The sequence below is a fragment of the Littorina saxatilis genome, linkage group LG4 (genome assembly GCF_037325665.1).
Source record: "Littorina saxatilis isolate snail1 linkage group LG4, US_GU_Lsax_2.0, whole genome shotgun sequence".
In the NCBI taxonomy this organism is placed as follows: Eukaryota; Metazoa; Mollusca; class Gastropoda; order Littorinimorpha; family Littorinidae; genus Littorina; species Littorina saxatilis.
This window is the reverse complement of record NC_090248.1, coordinates 20,182,239-20,192,436: the sequence shown is the minus strand read 5'-3', so window position 1 is coordinate 20,192,436 and position 10,198 is coordinate 20,182,239. Positions and strand designations below refer to the sequence as shown.

The following is a 10,198-nucleotide window of genomic DNA, read 5'->3' as shown; positions in this document are numbered from 1 at the left end:
CTATATTATGGTCCCTGAGGACAAAAAAAATGCTGGTCTGACAACAAGCCACCAAACATCTTTTTTGTCATCATTTTGGATGAGCAAAGATTCGCACAAGAACACATGGGAATCCCTATTCTGAACATAATCCTAGCGAAGCTGGATGTATCCCACGAACGCATACTGAGATCGACTTGAGAAATTTTCTTACCAATAATACATGATAAAGAAGCATTCGTTGTTGCCAAACTGTGGCTACAGTTGGGGAAAGAACTTCACAAAATGTTGACAACATACTAACTTAAATACGGTGGGTGTTCCCTGCGGATTCAATTTTTGATCAAAAACCACCCAAAACCGCTTTATGCGGGTGTAAATTCCGAGTCTACAACTTAATGCTCGCGCAAGTAGAGGACGTCAAGATATTTTGACGTCAATGCGTCGTGACGTCATCCCATCTAGGGCCTTTCTCTTGCGCGCGTGGCGTGTTTGTGCATGTTTGTGTGTGAGAGATAGATGTTTGTGTGTGTGTGTGAGAGAGAGAGAGAGAGAGAGAGAGAGAGAGAGAGAGAGAGAGAGAGAGAGAGAGAAGATAGTGTGTGTATATGTATGTGTGTGCGTGCGTGATTGTTCGTGTGGTTGTGTATGTGCGTGTGTGTGTGCGTGTGTGTGTTTGCGTGTAAGTGCGTGTGTGTGTGTGTGTGTGTGTGTGTGTGTGTGTGTGCGCGTGTGTGTGTGTGTGTGTGTGTGTTAATGTGCTTATGTGTATATGTATGTGTGAGTGAGAAAGAGAGAGAGAGAGAGAGAGAGAGAGAGAGAATGTGTTTGTGTATGTGTATGTGTGTGTGTGTGTGTGTGTGTGTGTGTGTGTGTGTGTGTGTGTGTGTGTGTGTGTGTGTGTGTGTGTTTGTTTGTAAAGGTTTGTACGAGTGAATGAGTGAGTTATTTGTTTTATGTCACCTTAACTTTTCTTTTCGTGTTTACTAGTGTGTGTGTTTGCTCAACCTGTAAGTTCTTATTTATGTCACCTTTTCATTGCCACCGACACGCTCTAAATATATTGAAAAGGAATAGGAATGACATTATGAATCAACACTTTAGAAGAGAGTCGAATAGTTCGGTGTCGTTTTTGCTAGGAGAATGTTCAGTAAACGTAAAATGATTTCTATAGCGCATAATTAAAAGCACTATGTGCTTGTTATCCCAGTGTGTGTGTGTGTGTGTGTGTGTGTGTGTGTGTAAGAGAAAGAGAGAGGGAAAACCCGCGTGTGTGTGTGTGTGTGTGTGGGGGGGGGGGGTAGGGCGAGTGCGTATGTGTGTGCGTGCGTGCATGCGTGTGTGCGTGCGTGTGTGTGTTTGTATGTGTGTAAGCGTGTGTGTGTGTGAGATAGAGAGAGAGAAAGAGAGAGAGAGAGATAGAGAGAGAGAGAGAGAGAGTTTGTGGGAGGGTTTGTGTATGTGTGTGTATATATATATGTATGTGTGTGTGTGTGTGTGTGTGTAAGAGAGAGAGAGAGAGAGAGAGAGAGAGAGAGAGAGAGAGAGAGAGAGGAGAGAGAGAGAGAGAGAGAGAGAGAGAGAGACTGTGAGTATGTGTGTGCGTTTGTGTGTGTGTGTGTGTGTGCGTGCGTGTGTGTGTGTGTGAATTGGGTTGAGAGAGAGAGAGAGAGAGAGAGAGAGAGAGAGAGAGAGAGAGAGAGAGAGAGAGAGAGAGAGAGAGAGAACTTTGAACTTTAAACTTTATTTATTGATCGAGGGTAACAGAATAAGCAAAGTGTACATGCTTTTTTTCGTCCGGCCCTCGCCCATTGAGGGTAACTCGATTAACACCTTCACTGCCACAGTATAACAGCATTTTGGCATTGCTGTGTGCCAGGGCAAAATTTCGCTTTCTTCGGTAGGTTCACTAATCTGTTCACTGCTCAATCATTTATTGAGATATCTCTTAGATCTTTAGCATGTGTTTTGCTTATACCCTTGGCTATTATAGGATGACATGATCATTGGACTTTGTTTGTGATTGTTATTGTAAAAATTGATATAATGACCATTTTTGTCAAAAATTACAGTTTCCGGACTTACACACACACACATTGCAGCACGTAAAACCACACAAAACACTGCTAAAACTGGTGTCAAACATCAGGTACTCACATTACAGCCCATAAAAGTATTCTTCTGTGTGGTAATCCATAAATCACTTCTTGTAGAGCTTCCAGAACACTGTATCGCTTGAAAACAGGTCTACGAGTTGAGGTCCGACTTTCGGCCGCCATTTTGAATGCTATAGATCGGTTCTACATTTCTAACACAGTTTTCAACACGCGGTAGTAACTTATCCGAACGGTCTATGGGAAAGAACTGTGTTTAGAACCCCTACAAGTACTTGGACAGTGGTTACCTCCCATTTAGTTTTCAGAAATGTCCTGAAATGTTGTTGACACAAATCCCACGTACGAGATACGGTTATGGGCGTACGACAAACCGAAAATGACCACGTATTACATACGGGGTGGGCAGTGAAGGGGTTAATAACAAGAAGAAATAGAAATAGAGCTTAAACAATGACCACGAGTTGATTACTGGAAATATATAGGTTACACACTCCGAGTTCTGATTATCTTGCATATTCAGGACGAGGTGTGTAAGCTATTTATCCCATTACTCCGACGTTTTTATTAAAAACACTTACTTTTTCCACTAAAACATGCCCGTGCCTGTTTTCAGCTTGCCAAAAGCCTCCGCAGTCGAAATTCATGTCAATGAATTCATGCGCAAAGCTAGTTCCCATTTGTCAGCATAATGGACGGCGTCATTCGACTTGTATGTGGACATTCAGTCATTCATATTGCTTATAAAAAGGTCTGCTATCTGCTTTTACATTTTGAAAGTCATTTTAAAATATCCCTGTGTATATTTGACATCGGCTTTCGTTATACTCAATTCGGCATACCGGGTTTATATTTTTACCAGAATTGCGCACGATAATGGCAGCGCAACAAATTCAGTTCGGGCCGTGCTGGTTTGATCGTTGACCCAAGTCAGTTCGCATGCAGTGTTAGTTTGTCAGTCGGGGATAGAAATGTTGGCTGTCATCGCGCTGTTCTGTTTCGGTTTTCACCACACGATCACTTACATATTCAGTCGCCGGGTTTAGGTGAGCTAAAGCTTCAATACTTCGCCTGTTGTAGACGTTAAGCAATACAGCTTGGAAGTTGTATGTCGGCACTGAGAGTCGGTCGCGGTAAATCGCTTTCTACTTTGTCCCGGTCTTGAGTTTGAACACCTAAGGTCATCTTGAACACGCGGCCAGTACAATTGGCCTTGACACGGAACGATTCAAGGGGGGCAATCTCAAGTCATCTGAAAGAGGGAAATCCAAACGCAATCCGCCTTGTTCGATTTTATGGGCTTGGACGATAGAGAAAAATAAGAAAAGCAAAAGCTGGAGTCCAGTCTGGACGAAACTGCTATCAAGAACGCAGAATTGATTTTTTCTGAGTTTTTTTTTTAGCCGTAAGCGCCATGTTTATCGGAGCAGGAAACTCTTCCAGAGTGAGGCCCCTTTGTTGGTTTCACTGCGGTGAACAGCAGTTATGAGAAATTCGAAATGAGAAATGGCGCTTACGGCTAAAAAAAAAAAAACTCAGAAAAAATCAATTCTGCGTTCTTGATAGCAGTTTCGTCCAGACTGGACTCCAGCTTTTGCTTTTCTTATTTTTCTCTATCGTCCAAGCCCATAAAATCGAACAAGGCGGATTGCGTTTGGATTTCCCTCTTTCAGATGACTTGAGATTGCCCCCCTTGAATCGTTCCGTGTCAAGGCCAGTTGTACTGGCCGCGTGTTCAAGATGACCTAAGGTTGGCTACATCTAACACCTCACATCCTGTTCTCTTCCCCATATATCTTAACTGTATCTCCAACTTCTTTTCGTCTTCTTCTTTTCATTTTGATGCCACTCCTGTTGCACCACACTTTGAAGTAATCCCACACTTTGAAGTAAATTACTTCAAAGTGTGGGGATGTGCCCCACACTTTGAAGTAAACCCATTTTTTACTTCAAAGTGTGGGGGGATCTCCCCACACTTTGAAGTAAACTCAGTTTTTACTTCAAAATGTGGGGGGATCTTCCCACACTTTGAAGTAACTTACTTCAAAGCGTGGGACTTTCGCATCGCCTGTTTGAGCCTGATGATTTTGTCCAAAAAAATGGCAAAGTCTTTTGGATGAGTGAACAGAAAAAGTGAGCGAGCCAAGAAACACAGTGATGTTTATATTATCAACCCAAAGCAATGACCTATTGTTGAGTGTGACGAAAACACGTGGTGACGATTTTAGAACATGTGGGGTCACGCGGAGACTATCTGAGAACACTCGGTCTCATTCGGCACGATTTTACAAGCATGGGCTCCCTAGAACATGTCCCCACAACGACAACTCCCCCACCGAATGTCCCCACTGTCGCAATTTCCCGCCAAATGTCTGCATCTGCGATAATTCTTCTCCAAATATACCAACTGCGATAATTCCCCGCCGAATATCCCAACTGCGACAATTCCCCGCGAAATGTTGCCACTCGCCCTGGAAAATGTCCCCACCACGACAGTTCCCCGCCAAATGCCCCCTCTACGACAACTACCCGCCAAATGTCCCCCACTGCGACAATTCCCCACCAAGTGTCTCCCACTGCGACATTTCCCCGCCAAAATGTCCCCACTACGACAATTTCACACCAAGTGTCTCCCACTGCGACATTTCCTCGCCAAATGTTCCCACTACAATTCCCCGCCAAATGGCCTCCACTGCGACAATTCTCCGCCCAACGTCCCCACTACGACAATTCGTCTTCAAATGTTCCCAGTACGACAATTCCCCGCCAAATGTCCCCACTACGACAATTCCCCGCAAAATATCCCCACTGCAACAACTCCCCACCAAGTGTCCTCCGCTCCGACAATTACCCGCCAAATGTCCCCACTACGACAGTTCGTCGCCAAACGGCCCCACTACGACAATTAGTCACCAAATGGCCTCACTACGACAATTCCCCGCCAAATGTCTCCCCCTTCGACAAGTTACTCGCCAAAAATCCCCACTGCGACAATTCTCCACGAAGTGTCCCCCACTGCGACAATTCCCCGCCAAATGTCCCCACTGCGACAATCCTCCCTGGAAATGTTCCAACTGCGACAATCCTCGCCCCCCCCCCCCCTAAGGGCCCCACTACAACAATTCGTCGCCAAATGTCCACAACTGCGGTAATTCCCCGTCAAATGTCCACACTACGACAATTCCCCGCCAAATGCCTCCCACTACGACAATTCCCCTCCAAACGGCCCCACTACGACAATTCGTCGCCAATTGTCCGCAACTGCAGTAATTCCCCGCCAAATGTTCAACACTACGACAATTCCCCGCCAAATGTCCCCACTGCGACAATTCTCCCTTGAAATGCCCTTACTACGGGGAAATGTCGTAGTGGGGACATTTTGGTGGGAATTATCGTAGCTGGGACATCTGGCGGGGAGTTGTCGCAGTTGGAATATTTGGCGGGAAATTATCGCAGTTGCGGACATTTGGCGGGAAATTGTGACAGTGGGGACATTTTGTGGAGAAATGTCGTAGGGGGGGCTTTTTACAGTGAGCCCATGCTTGTAAAATCGTGCCGAATTAGCCCAATTGTTCCCAGATAGTCTCCGCATGACCCAACATGTTTTAAAATCGTCACCACGAGTTTTCGTCACACTCAACAATGGGACATTGCTTAAAGCCTGATAACAAACATCACTATGTTTCTTGGCTCGCTCACTTTTTCTGTTCACTCATCCAAAAGACTTTGCCATTTTTTTGGACAAAATCATCAGGCTCAAACAGGCGATGCAAAAGTCCCACGCTTTGAAGTAAGTTACTTCAATGGGAAGATCCCCCCACACTTTGAAGTAAAAACTGAGTTTACTTCAAAGTAAAATATGGGTTTACTTCAAAGTGTGGGGCACATCCCCACACTTTCAAGTAATTTACTTCAAAGTGTGGGATTACTTCAAAGTGTGGTGCAACACACTCCCTCATTTGTCGCTGAACCCCGCAGTTTACTCGACTCGGATTCACACAAGCCCGTCTAGCTGACGACAGTTCGAACAGTCCTGAACAGCACGGTTGCAAGCAGATTCAGCTATCAATCGAAGCAATACACTTAACGCCAAAGCAAATAACCAAATGAGAAAACCTAACGTTTGATTTGACTTCACGGCGCCTCTTCTGATAATTTTTTTCGCGTTGGAATGGATCTGAACGGGTTCCCAGCTACAACAACATTTCCAGAGTTATGCCCCACCGCAGGCATGCCTTCGACAATCGATATCAGTTTCAGATTGAGTTTTCGAACTACCAGGTGACTGGGGTGTTTTGATTGCGCTCTCTCTCTCTCTCTCTCTCTCTCTCTCTCTCTCTCTCGGTTCTGTGTAGATGGCTGTCTGTGTAAAAATTAGGGAGTATCGTCCCTTGATCCCACTCGCGATACTCGTTGAACATGCCTTTGACCATGCAGTCGCTTCAGCCAGCGAAATATCTCGACTCCGCTCTTTAAATCAATGCAGAATGTGCGTATCGTATGAAGTATTCTTTATTTTCTCAATATTGACACATGTAGGCCTGTACCTATACGTGATATTGACTTTGACACCATAAAGTATTTCAGTCGTATGTTGAAAAAAGTAGTCCATCTATAAACTCTGAATATGCAGATGACCTCTATACATTATTCAATTGTACTCTGAAATCAAAGACAATGACCAATGACAGTTGAGATCGAAACTCGGTTGTGATGGGTTATCCATATGGTTGCGATGGATAATTCAGAATAATCACCTCCTCAGCTAACAGAGACAAAGATGCAGGTCATGGGATAAACCACGAGTGGGTATTTAGCTGCTTGGTAATTCACGAGTGTGCGGTCCTACTCCGCTGAAGCTCGCATTTTTCATGATCCGCAAACTTCGACCATTATTTTTGATAATTACTGAGACTCGGCATGTAACCTCTACTTATCACATAATTATTTACTTGTTTCCAAGAGAAACAACATTATACATTTCTTTGAAGGAAGTTTCACTGAATTGCATTTTAATTAAATCAGGAATGGAGTTCCACAATAAGGCGCCAGAATAAGAAAGACTTGATTTGTAAAGTTCAATTCTAGGTGTTGGGGTAATTAATTTGTTTAGTTTTATTGAATTATTCAGTTTGCAATTTGAGGCAATGAATGTAGAGAGAGAGAGAGAAAGAGAGAGAGAGAGAGAGAGAGAGAGAGAGAGAGAGAGAGAGAGAGAGAGAGAGAGAGAGAGAGAGAGAGAGAGAGAGAGAGAGAGAGAGAGAGAGAGAGAGAGAGAGAGAGAGAGAGAGAGAGGAGAGAGAGAGAGAGAGAGAGAGAGAGAGAGAGAGAGAGAGAGAGAGAGAGAGAGAGAGAGAGAGAGAGCCGATTTGTCCTTCGCTAGAGTATGCAGTGCATGGTATTGCACTTGTACTTAATTTTTTTAATGCCATTTCCAGGCCCCCCACCGTTTCAGAAGTTCGAGATAACACGTCATACTTGTCTGTGCCATCAAACGTAACTTGTTCGTAGATTTTGTTCCAGACTGAAATTGCACAGAGCTTCCATCTTGTTCAGTAAGTTTTGAGCATATTCTTGCATATAACTTAAGTTAAAATGACGAACACGGAACGAATAATAGCGACGTTTCGACCTAAGGGTCTTCTTCAGGCACAAAAACACAAAAATACACTCACAAAAAAGAAGAAGAAAGACGATAGAACAAATGGCGACTCCTTCGAGTGCAAACTCAGGGAGTCCCACATCATATCATCCCTCGGCACTACCTGCCCCGATGGAATTAACATCCGCCGTTAATTCATTCACCTAAACTTAGTTTCCCCCCGCTGTTCCGCGCTGTTCCACCTTGTGTGTATGTGTGTGTGTGTGTGTGTGCGCGCGTGTGTGTGTGTGTGTGTGTGTCCGCACGGGTACGTGAGTTTTCTCTTTCGTTCCCATTCATTCCCCCCCCCCCCCCCACATTTTGTTTGGTCTACAGACCTCAAAACTGCCGCTTTTCAACTCTTTTTTCTTGCCTGTGTTATTGTTGGCTTCCCCTCGAGTAGCTTCCCTTGCTTCTCTGTCTTTGTCATTTGTTGGTTTGTGCAGTGCAGTTGTTTTGTCAGTTATTCTTCTCTTCATTTGTTCTATCGTCTTTCTTCTTCTTTTTTGTGTGTGTATTTTTGTGTTTTTGTGCCTGAAGAAGACCCTTAGGTCGAAACGTCGCTGTTATTCGTTCCGTGTTCGTCATTTTAACGTGAGTACATTGCTTTTTGGTCTCTTTATTGTTCCCTCTCACGTGCAGTCGCCATTGTTTAATACTATAACTTAAGTGTTTTATGACTTTTCGTTGTGAATTTTGCGATTACAGAGATAAGTTGCAAATTGACCATGAGTCGCAGCGGTCATCATCAACCTTGATTGGGTCTTTGGAAGTGAATGCTTACAATAGTTGGCCTCGGAAACACGAATCCAAAATCGCGATTGTACCACACATGAAACAATCAGCCTCATTTGCTTTTACTTTGACAATCCACGTTTCCCCTGCAAAATCAAACCCATTCACCACCTCGATTTGTTGCAGTTCGAAGTTATTTTAGCATATAGGTTTTTTTATGGTCTTAACAGTTAAACATGTATTACGTTATCATTAAGATTCATGCTTTGTTAGCACTAAGCAGTTGTTTTAATCAGTCTGGTTTTCTCTTGTTTTCATCTTATGAACATTCTAAATGTTAGACTAACTTATTGTCTTGTACAGAATAACAACTGTGTGAATGGTGCTATACTGAATGAAAGAGTGTGACATGAAGTTCTTGTACATCATTGTAAAGAGTGTGAATGACGTTTTAGTTTAGATGTCAAGCGCTTAGAGCAAGCCTTTTTAACGAAAGTTTTTGATTTAGCGCTATATAAATGTTCTTATTATTATTATTATTATTATTATTATTATGGGGAACATGAGATTTATTCCCCAGCTGGTTATGATTCTTATGAATGATAACTCTTGAAAATGATGACAATATTATTTGTCTCGCTGTCCGGTCTAACGGTATTGACGTGTGATCGACAAGAATAAGAAGAAAAACAATGAGTTTCAAGGAAAAGGAAAAATGGTAACTTAACTCAACCTGATGACTTGAATAACGTATCATACATGGTACACATGGACGTTTCGACCTTAAGGGTCTTCCTCAGCAAATACTAATTTAGAGGAATAGACAGAAAAGAAGAAATAAGGAGCAGACCAGCACTTGGCCGATGTGAGAAGTGTCTTCAAGGTATTAACGAGCTTGGACCGGCATCAGAAAAGATCACGTATGAAATGGAATAACATCCCCATGCATGTTCATTTCTTTTAAGGCTAAACCCCGCATCAGACACAATCCAGATGGAGTGTATAGCTTCTTCGACGATCCAGAGTCCGTGGATAAATTCGGGTAGGTAGTGTAACAATGCATAGCTTTTATGACACGTATCATACAAGCATGTGCTTTATTATCTGATTGCCCGTAATAGTCTTCTGTATCCATCTGTCTGTGTGTATGCTGCCGATGTGTATGTGAAAAGGTCTGTGTTTGCGTGTCTCTTTATGTCTACCTTCCTTTGTGTCTGATTATCTGTTGATATATGTGTCTCGATCTCTCTTTGTGCAATACGGTTTTTTTCAGACGCTGAGTGAATATTTCAATCTTTGATATGTTCCCTTCTGATTTTCATGGAGAAAGATAAGTTCGTTTGCATTGAAATGACTCAAATGTTGCATTCACTGAAATCCAAAATATTCGAATGTTCCTAACTTGTTTCCAATCGATTATAAACGTGTAAATCCGAACAGAAGTAAAATGCCGATTTGTTGTTTTGTCTAACATTGAGAGGGAGGGAAAAAGGGAGATGGCCTGTGTTTGTAGCAAAAGTAAGTTATTAAGACAACTCATTTATAATATTCATTCCAGTCTAATTTTTCGAACATCAGTCAAAAGGTAAAACTTTATTTTCCATTATTCTTTTAAAATAATACATTTGCGTGAAACTGTCGGAATAGACAATGTTCGGAAATAGCTAGGTTTGTTTGTAAATGGGATGTTAAAAGGTTTATCTCCTTTAAAACACGGGTGTAAACAACT

General features: G+C 42.8%; 1 protein-coding gene and 1 long non-coding RNA gene across 5 annotated transcripts in view; one reads left to right on the top strand and one right to left on the bottom strand.

Moving 5' to 3' along the window:
• Positions 1 to 10,198, bottom strand: part of LOC138964183 (receptor-type tyrosine-protein phosphatase mu-like) — a 315,123-nt gene that overhangs the window by 126,564 nt on the left and 178,361 nt on the right. The window lies entirely within an intron of this gene.
• The window catches only part of LOC138963542 (uncharacterized), an 8,121-nt gene continuing 7,077 nt past the window's right edge, over positions 9,155 to 10,198 (top strand). Inside the window, exon 1 of the long non-coding RNA XR_011454854.1 lies at positions 9,155 to 9,511. This is a non-coding gene — a long non-coding RNA (uncharacterized lncRNA). The remainder of the gene's footprint in view (positions 9,512 to 10,198) is intronic.